Source organism: Dipodomys spectabilis, unplaced genomic scaffold (assembly GCF_019054845.1).
Source record: "Dipodomys spectabilis isolate Male_0828 unplaced genomic scaffold, ASM1905484v1 ptg000152l, whole genome shotgun sequence".
Lineage (NCBI taxonomy): Eukaryota > Metazoa > Chordata > Mammalia > Rodentia > Heteromyidae > Dipodomys > Dipodomys spectabilis.
This window is the reverse complement of record NW_024870829.1, coordinates 1,345,729-1,355,992: the sequence shown is the minus strand read 5'-3', so window position 1 is coordinate 1,355,992 and position 10,264 is coordinate 1,345,729. Positions and strand designations below refer to the sequence as shown.

The following is a 10,264-nucleotide window of genomic DNA, read 5'->3' as shown; positions in this document are numbered from 1 at the left end:
AAATCAGCAAGACCTCAGTCAGCATTTCTCACCTAGGAATTTTCACATGGGTTAGTTAAATGTATATGTAGAGTCCAGTTTTCTGAGGACTCACTCATCTGCCTAGGAATTCATGCTGGTTGTTGGAAAAAGAGCTCAAGTAAGTATGCCATTTAAAGCCTTATAACTTTACTCTTTACCAGGGTATTCTCCTGCTATTTTGGTTGTTAAGAATGTCTACAAGAGTAAGCGTTCCGTGAGGAGCAGGGAGACACATATGACTTATACTTACTGAGGTTTCCAAGTGACTTGCTATCACTTGTACTGCATTTTGAAAGTCAAATCTCTCTAAAACTACCAGTTTTAAGAGATAAGAAGAGTGGAAAATGAACTCTTAGGGACAAATACATCTTCAACATATATTGTTCCAATTATTCCTTTTAAGGCATATTCAACAACTGGTGAAACTTGTGTTTTCTGTAATTATGTGTCTTTCTCCATGAGTGCATGTATACATGAGAATATGTATGTGTGTGAATAGTAACATACATGTGTACATTATGGCTTATATCATCATTTATTCCTTGCTAACAAATAAAGTAAGGAATCACTAAAGTTTTAACAGAAACTGTGTAGTTAAAGTCTAACTCTTCACTCTGCTCCTTTACACAAAGACTTTGCAACTTCTCATTAATAAAGTTTCCATAAACTCTGAAATGTACATACTAAGTACTTAATGTCTGCTATCCTAAATCTTAAATACTTTACAGAAAAGTTTTATACCTGCCAAACAGTCCTATTTTTGGCATATATAAGCAAAATCCCAAAATTAAGCATATTTAAAACATCAAAACTTTTAACAAACCTTAACACTTGCTGCAATGTTAATTTTGACAGGTGCCTTGTATAGAATAATTGAATTTCTCCTCCTACACATCTCTTGAACTACAAATATCTGGAATTATTTTGTTTTTGGCATGTCTATCTTGATTTTATTCTTAAATGTGTGCTTATGTAAGAAATACATGATTCTATAATTTCACAACAATTCTTTTGAACTTACTTTTTGTTGAATTGCCTAGCTTAATAAAATCAATTAAAAATTATACTTTATATATAAAAACTGTTCTATGCTCAATTTAGCATCACATACACTAACATTGGAACGATACAGAGAAGATTAGCATGCACCCTGCGCAAGGATGACATGCAAAGTCTTGGAGCGTTCCATATTTTTACAGCAACAGATGCTGAAACGTATGTGGCCACAAGGGAACCGTACTGCATTCTTGGTGGGAGTGTAAACTTGTTCAACTACTTTGGAAAGCAGTATGGAGGTGCCTCAGAAGACTCCACATAAAACTCCCCTATAACACAGTAATCCTACTTTTGGGGATTTATCCAAATGATCATAAAAAAGACCATACTAAAACTACCAGCACAATTATGGTTATTGCAACATTATTTACGATAGCTAAGATATGGAACCAACACAGATGCCCCCATTAGATGAATGGATCAAGAAAATGTGTTATATATACACAATGGAATTCTTTGCCTCCATCAGAAAGAATGACATCACCCAATTTGTTAGGAAATGGAAAGACTTGGAAAAAAATTTATTGAGTGAAGTAAGCCAAGTCCAAAGAAATATAGGTCCCATGATTTCCCTTATTTTCAATAACGAATGTATGTCTGGGATAAGCAGAAAAGTTCAAAAGATATGTGCATATAACCAGATAAGATGATGTTAAAGAAATTGAACCCCAAGATAGGGAAACAAGTGGTTTTTTGATTCTTGCTATTGTTTCTAACGTACTTATAATGTGGGATGTCATTTTTTTTTGTTTTTTGTACATTTCTCCCCACATTATAACCCCTGTTTTCTCTGTATTTGAAGTTGGTACACTTACATCTTGTATGTATGCTTCTCTAATTTGGGGAGGGGAAGGGAAAAAAATGCTCAAATAGCGATACAGGTTGACCCATTGTAACAATGAGATGCACAAGACATTATGTTGAAAAATGAACTTTACAATTTAGGCAGAGGAAGGAAGGGGGAGGGGAGTGTACTTGTGGAGGTGGGAGGGAAGGGATGGTAGGGGAAATATAAAGGAGGAGGTAACAATGCTTGTTAGGAAACTTACTAGTTTCCATGTTCATGTAAATGTGACCCCTCTGCACAGTATTATTACCATAAAAAAACATATAAAAATGTTCTTAGATGGAAGAGTTTATTTCCTCTATTTTACACATATAATATTGTTAACAAAGAAATTAATTCAGAACACTGATATGAAGGTAATTTGAATAAATGTGTGTGTGTGTGAGTGCGGCAGCGCACAAGCATACACGCACGTGCATGAGAACACCATGCATGTATATTGGAATGCTCAGAATTTAAATCAGGGCTTCAAGGCCTTGCTAGGCCTTTCCTATCTAGATTGGTGAGCTACGATATAAGCCACATCTCAATTCTTGGCTCTTTGCTAGTTCATTAAACATTTTGAAAAATAATTTCATGAAGTTTTTTTTTTGGCCCTGATTGGCTCCCAAGTGTTATCCACAGATCTCAATCTCCTGAGCAAATATTCAGAGTAGATAGGATTATAGGTGTGACCAGCCAGCACAAGGCGTTTAGAACAATTTTAAAAGTAAAAGAAAATTTACTTCATGGGGGCCTGTTTAATCATCACCGAATTTGAAAGCCTTTTGAGTGATTATATGTCAATTTAATTCATTTGGGGATTGTTAAAAGATAGTAAGTGATGATATTTAAAAGTTTTAGTACTTTTTAAAAAAGAAACTGGAACTGTGGGACAGAAGAAATTTGGCTGTCTTCAGACCTCAATTTGTAAGCTCAGCTCTGTGCATGATAACCTAATGTCACCAACACAGTCTGTGTTGAAGACAAAATGTGACAGAAAACAATCACCATGGGAAATATTTGCTATGCTATTATTTCTTGGACAATATGAATATTGAATTGAGAGCATAAGAGAATGGAGAGATTTTACCCACCTTTTTGGTACTGCTGAAAGGCTTTTGGAAACTTTGACTCATTTCCTTCCTCACTGTGTGTATCTTTGGGCCACGCACTTACAGTTTTTTACTACAATTTTTCCCAACACTACAATGGTAATAACATTAGCATTATACCAAATGTTATCTTAAGAAGTAAGAGAATAAAACTTGTGAAACACTTAACATAAACCTATGAATGACCTTTGAGTTTAGCCAGCATTCTTTTTTAAATACTAATTAGAATAATATAAGTAGTACAGAAACCATTGCATGTAGTGTTAGCAACCAGAAGTAATATCTATTGACCATGCTCAGCTTCCAAGGAAGCCAGGTGGATAACTTCTCATGCTGTAAATCAAACTGGTTATCTTATGTCGTGATAGTGTAAAAATATCAGAGACAGAACAATGAAGGAATGTTGTAGACTGAGGTGAAATCCATATAAAAATATGCAAACTTGATAAAACATAAAAGTATCTGAGCAGTATATTGTGTTTTACATCATTTAAGTTACATAGCAAAGATAAGGAAGACCTAGAAGAATAAAATGTCTTTTTGATATTTTATCATAGGTCCTTAGAAGGATGAACACGTTCCTCATTCTTGTAGAGGCATCATCAGATGAGGGGAACTGTATTTTTTGTTTGCTTCCTTCCATTTATTCTTCAGTTTGAAATCTGTACTACATGAGACTGAAAGAAAGCAAGTGAAATTAGCCGTACAGGCTTTGGAAAGAACAATCAAAGTAAAATAAATAAAATATATATAGCCTTGTAAAAGGTCTAACTAAATTGAGTTACATAGTCTCAAGCGTTTACAGAAAATGATTTAAGCAATATCATGTTATTAAAAATTTAAAAATTTTAGGAGCTGCTTAATTTTTTTCCTTTCTACTACCTTGAATTAATTATTGATTTTCTATAGAGAGATTAAAGATGAGATTAACAAGAAACTTGATTAAAAATGGACAAAAGTTCTGAATAGACATGTTTTCCAAAAAGCCCTGAAAATTGCCTGTGGAGTTACAAATTTGTATTTAATACAACTTCTGTGCTAGATTAATGCTTTGTGAGCAGAAGTCATTAGAGAAATGCAATTCAAAATTACTTTGATACTACTTCTTAACTATTATAACTCATAAACAATATCCAAGGAACCAGGTGTGGAGGTAAAGGCTGGTAATTCCAAGTGATTGGAGGTTGGAGTAAAAGGATTTGAGTTTAAGGCCAGTCTTGGGTACTGCACACAGTAAAAACCTGCCCTTTAAAAAAACTCAAAATGTAATAATGTTGGCTGGCGACAGTGTGGAGAAAAGGAAATTTTCGACACTCTTGGTCAAAATACAGGTTAGTGTTCTCGTTGTAGAAAGTAGTATGCAGTTTTCTAAAGAAATCCAAAGTTGAAATATGATCTGTCCCACCAATCGTGTGATTATTTCTCTCTGGGTAACTCATAAATATATCTGTAATTCATTGTTATTCACATTATTCACAACAACAGCTAAGATAGAAATCGAAGTCCAGTGTTCACCTACAAACAAATAAAGCAACTGTGGTACATGCACAAATATCTTTTTCTGTTGATTCCAAAGTACTTTTTTTAATTGTTTTCCTGTTTCCATGTGATTAACCTCCAAATTAGAAATCCAGATATATGACTTAATTTAACCAAAACTATTTATTGAGTGTAAGAACCGTCTACTCTCTGCATTCTTCACACTAAGATCACCAAATATGATGAGTCTGGAATAATTAGTCTTTTTTTGACCTATGTTAATATTCTTTACAATGTGAGTGAAATGTTTAAAAGTAGTATTTGTTTTAGATTAATTGCTCTGAAGAGACAATAAATGATATTATCAAAGCTTAAATTGATTTGATTTAAAATTTAGAATTCAGGAAATGGTTTTGACCACTCTGGTTACTGGAACCTTCACTACAACCTAATGAGACAATTTATATTGATGAAGCAAAAATCTGACGTTAGACATTTATGAATAAAAAAATCATGTCATTCTGAATATGTAGAGCTACATATAAAACATAGAAAATTTAGCTTCTAAATACCTGAATATGCTAGTACATTTAATTGCAGGGTAAGTACTTGTTCTGAAAGGAGACAAAATTGAACTTACTTTGAAATGTAAACCTAAGTATTTATTTGAATAAAAGACAATGTTTAAAATATCACTCATTCAAGAAACAAGATGTACAGTTAGTTGTTTTTCATGCCAATTATGTTCTCTAAGCTTACTACAAATACTAGATTAGTAAACCTAAGTCATTGCTTTGTAGGGAAATAGCAATTCCGTTTCTTAAAACTCATGACAATAACTTTTTCTCAAACAATTGCTAAGTAACTGTTTTATATTTTTTGTCATGGAATCTTATTTGATAAATTTTTATTCATTAAGTTAAATAATTGGCAAACAATATAAATTATGCATGGACAAAGTTTATCTAACACGAGTTTTTTTTTTCAGAAGGTAGATCATGGCTCTCTTAAAGAACATTAGAAGGCAGTGTGTTCTTTATTAATTTTTAGTTATTTTGTTAATAGATATTAATTGTCAAAAGTGACAATTCCATAAAATCTTTAATGGTATTTGATTATACTCCCTCTATTTCTTTCTCATTACTCCTTCTTCCAAAGATCTTCTGTTTTTCACATAAAATTACATCTTTATATATGCACATATAAACTAATTTGGAAGATTTAAGCTAAACTGCAAGTTAATTCAAGATGCACAGTGAATTAATAGAATAAATAAGAACCTGAATATCTTTTGTTAACTTTTGAATTGAGCTATCATTATTATTATTATTAGGGTTAGGATCTCTGACAGAATTAGAATTAGGATTAGAGAAATAGAAAATTTAGGTTCATCACAGGATGACCCATTGCAACAATGATACTCACAAGACACTATGTTGAAAATGAAGTTTATACCATGGGAAGGGAAAGGTATGAGAAGTGGGGAGGGATGGGATAGTGAGAGAACAAGAAAGAAAGGGGTAACAATGCTCAACAAGAAATGTATTCCTTACTTTATATATGTAACTAATCCCTCTTTAAAGCATATTTTCAACAAAATAAAAATTTTTAAATAATGAAAAATAAAACCTGACAGGACATAGAAAAACAGTTAAAAATTTATGTTCGAAATGCAAGTAAAAGTTAGACCTACACGCTGAGCAAGAGTTAGGATAAATATGAAAAAAGTGGCTTGCTACTAACATGATGATTCGGTTATACGTAGGCTTAGGATTAGGAAAGGTGTGCCAGTTAGAACGTGGTCAGGATGAGAAAAATCTGTAAGACATTGTGTAAAACTGCCACATATTTTAAGAAGAATGAATGAAAACCAGTCTGTGTTACTTTAAATATTCAGATATAATTTGGTTTAAAGTGTGAGATACTTTTTTTTCCGGTTAGGGTTAGGGAAGGATAAGCTTTAAGGTGAATTTTAGTTTTCCAATTAGAATTAGAAGCCAAAAAAATGTGTGATTGAATAGAATCTAGACAATTTTCCTTACATCAACCATTTGGTGTTCAATCAGAATGTGATTTGGATTAGGTTTCTGGTTAACCGGAGTTGAGGATAGAGTAAAGAAATGGGTTAAAGTAGTGGCTCGCGCCTATTATCCTAGCTACTCAGGAAGCTATTTTCTGAGGATCGCAGTTCAAAGGTAGCCCAGGCAGGAAAGTCCATGAGACTTTTATCTCAAATTAACCACTATAAAACATAAAAGCGGTGCTGTGGCTCAATTGGTTAAACGCACACCTTGGGCTAAAGAACTCAGGGATTATGCCCTGGGCCAGAGTGCAAGCCCCACGACCGACAAAAAGGAAAAAAAAAAGAAATGTTAAATATTAAGTAAAGCTGAACCTTTTTTTAGGTTGTAGGAATTCAGGAAAAGCTGGGATAATGGAAGTACAATGTATTTCATAAAATCAAGTTTTGAGATCAATGGGTATAATGATGCCTGTTATGGAACAAAATACATTCAGAGTTAAGAGTGAAAAATCTGTAGAGTTTACAGAAAACCTACAATTTATTTCAAGAATTACCAATGGAATTTCAGTTAGGATTGCACAAAATGAGCATTTTTCATAAATTTTAGAATTGGGATAGGATTAGTGTCAAGGTAATGGTTAGTTAGGATTCCAGCCATGGTTAGGCTTAGAGTGAAGGAGAAAAAAAATGAGGGTCTAATTGAAGGTAAATTTTAATATAAGCCTGGTAAGAATTAGAATGAATGTAAACTAGAGTATTGCTATTAATATTAGAATCTACTCACAATTAGGCTAATGGTTATTCTCAATGTTCCAGTTAAGAAAGATTACGTTTAGGGTTAGAAAATGACTAAGATATTGGAAAAATTTAAACCTATGTTTGGAAGGATGAGTGAAAACTAGTGTACTTGTGTTAGTGTTAGTATTGTCATATAATTTGGATTAAGATTAGGGTAAATATTTTCTTCTGATTATATTTACTGTTACGAATAATAAAGCTTTTAGTATAAAATTGTGTTCACTAACAAGTAGAAGCAAATATATGAGGCTGAATAGTAACTAGAACATTATCATTATATTTATTTCTCAGTGATCATTCTTGTAACGATTAATGAGTGTTTTCCAGACAGGTTTAGGTTGAGAGTTAGCGTTAAGTAATGGACTAGATGGTAAGTAAATCTGAAACTGTTTTCAGATACAGTGGTTCAGAAAAAGGCAGAATCAATGGAAACTACAGTATTTTTCCTGGTAAGAGAATGTGAGGACAAGTAATATAATGACTCCTGTTAGGAAACAAGATAACTTTCGAGGTAGAGTCAGAAAATTTGTGAAAATTAGGGCAAACTGAAACTCATTTCCAGAGTGAAAACTGGAGTATTCATTAGAATAATTAAAAGCTAGAGTATTTTTCTTAAACATTAGAATTGGATTATCATTAGGGTGAAAGTTAGATTTTAGTTCCAGATAGGCTTAGTGTAAGCATTAGGGAAACGGAAAATTTAGGGTCAAACAAAGTAAATCTTCGAATAACAAGTAGAGTTAGAATTAGGATGAATGTGAAATAGAAAACTGCTAATAATATTAAGATTAGAGTATGATTATGGTGAGGGTTAGGGTTAGGTTTACAAGGAAGACAAGATAATGAGTGAAACTAAAAACTATTTTTAGAAAGATGAGTTGAATTGAAGTTAGGATGAATAAAAACTAATGTATTTGTGTGGCTTTTAGACTCCAAAGTTAAGGCAAGCCAGTGATATCCTCGTTTCCAATATCTACTGTGGGAGTATAGAGAATTACTGCATATTACCAAGAGAATGTCCCACAGGATCTTAGTTGTAGCAGCTTTCAACCGGGAAGCATTTTCAGGTGATGGAATCAGTCAGGAGTGCAGTCTACATTTACCACGGTGGAGGTGATCTGAGTGATGATGTAGATTTCCTCCAGGTAACTGTCAGGCTGTTGTTGAACTTTACCCATTAGGATGTGCAGCAGCAGCAACAGGGTCTCTCAGTGGCTCCAAGGGGCTGTCAAATCTCGTGCTGGACTGCAAATTCCTACATAGACTGGTAAGGATACATTGCATACGTTTGGCAGGCTGTGACTCCACTAGTTTTTAAGACAATTTACACAATAGCCCAGGACAATTTACCAAGATGACAACTTTTTAAACAAATAGATCTTTTAATAAAGCTAGGATTTTCTAAGCAGATATAGAGGACTCAGGCCTGTACTATTATTTCCCATGCCTTTTCCTTCTGTCTATTTTGCCACATTTTTTAAAAAGCGAATATTTTCCCTTGTTCTTAATAAGGGATGATGGGCAAATATTCATCTTCTGTCACTTCTTGAAGCTGACTCAGGAGTGTTGATCCTACCTAGCCAAGAACCTATAAACTTAGCCTATTTTACAAAGAGGTTAAGAACAATATTTTAACTTTTGACAAATGCACAGACCATTTTTCTGGCTACAGCAGTGGAGCTTCTTTAGTCTTCTGGTTTGCAAAAGGATCTTTATGAATGGCTTTGGAAGGTGATCTCTAGTAATCCTAACAATGTCTGAGATACCTATGCAGCCCTTCAGACAGATATCAATAGAAACACACTCTCAGGTTTACAAACTTTTCCTGAGAAGATGAATTTCATGTAGGTGGTGTCAGCTCAAAAGTTACTGCCAATTAGAACTTTTGGCACATACAAGGGTTGGGATTTAAACTATCCTCCACATTTTGCAACCTTAGCTTTTTACTAATATCACAGATGACTGACAAGTTCCTGTCCCTTTCAGTCATAGATATGCTTACAAACTATCTTCCCATGACCTTCTGGCTCTGACAAATTTTTGAAGGGCCATGCACAAATGACTCAAGGATCTGACATTATTTCTGCCTTCTAAGCAGTGGCTTACGGTCTCTGGATGCTCCTCCATTACTTCCGTCCAAGGAGTGTCTTCTCCACACTGGAAACAATGCCTCATTGGCAATTCCCTTAGTTGGTTGCTGGACTTGAAATTGGGGCCTGAGTGCTGTCCCTCAGCTCTACAGCTCAAGGTTAGCACTCTGCCACATTGAATCCTAAAGCAGGTCTGCTTGCTCTTTCTGTCTTCTGCTGGCTGAGTAGAGGTGACATTCTCACAGAGACCTTCATCTGCCTAGGCTGGATTCAAACCAGTTTTCAGATCAATGAGTCTCATAAAAGGCCATTTTACTCCAGTTAAAAGCAAAAAGACAGTCAACATAGTAGTAGCTTTTAAGCATATTCTCACCTGAAACTTATTAAGAGCCAAAGTTACATCTGACAAACTTAAAAGAATCCTCACTCCTTTTTGTGGATCTGCTGGGAACTGTTATGGAAAAAAAAAAAAAAAACCTAAGAGACCAAACTGAAATAGGAATTAAGCAATAACTTTAGTAATTCTAATTTTTCCTTTTTGTACTTTGAGGCAAATGTTTAGAACAATTTTACTTTTAAACTTTATATACAGAAATCCATTCCTAATTTGTAAGCCTCCTATTCATCTCTGTTTTAATATTCTATACTTTAGTTTTTAGTTACATTTTGAAAAACCTCTTAAACTCTCGAGGCTAGGTGTCACTCATTTCCTTTTGGCTGCTTGTTTTTAAACAGATACACATGAAAACTTTTAAGCTCAAATAACATTTTTTTCTCAATGCAAAAATTAGAATCACCATCACTGTACCAAGAAGCTAGACTTAACACCTTTATGCCTTAAAAATAACATATCCAA

At 33.8% G+C, this 10,264-nt stretch overlaps 1 non-coding gene across 1 annotated transcript; it reads left to right on the top strand.

Moving 5' to 3' along the window:
• Window positions 1-1,109: 1,109 nt before the first annotated feature.
• LOC122118438 lies at window positions 1,110-1,216 on the top strand. Its single transcript, XR_006149361.1, has one exon. It is a non-coding gene; the product is annotated as a U6 spliceosomal RNA (small nuclear RNA).
• The last annotated feature ends 9,048 nt before the right edge of the window (window positions 1,217-10,264 follow it).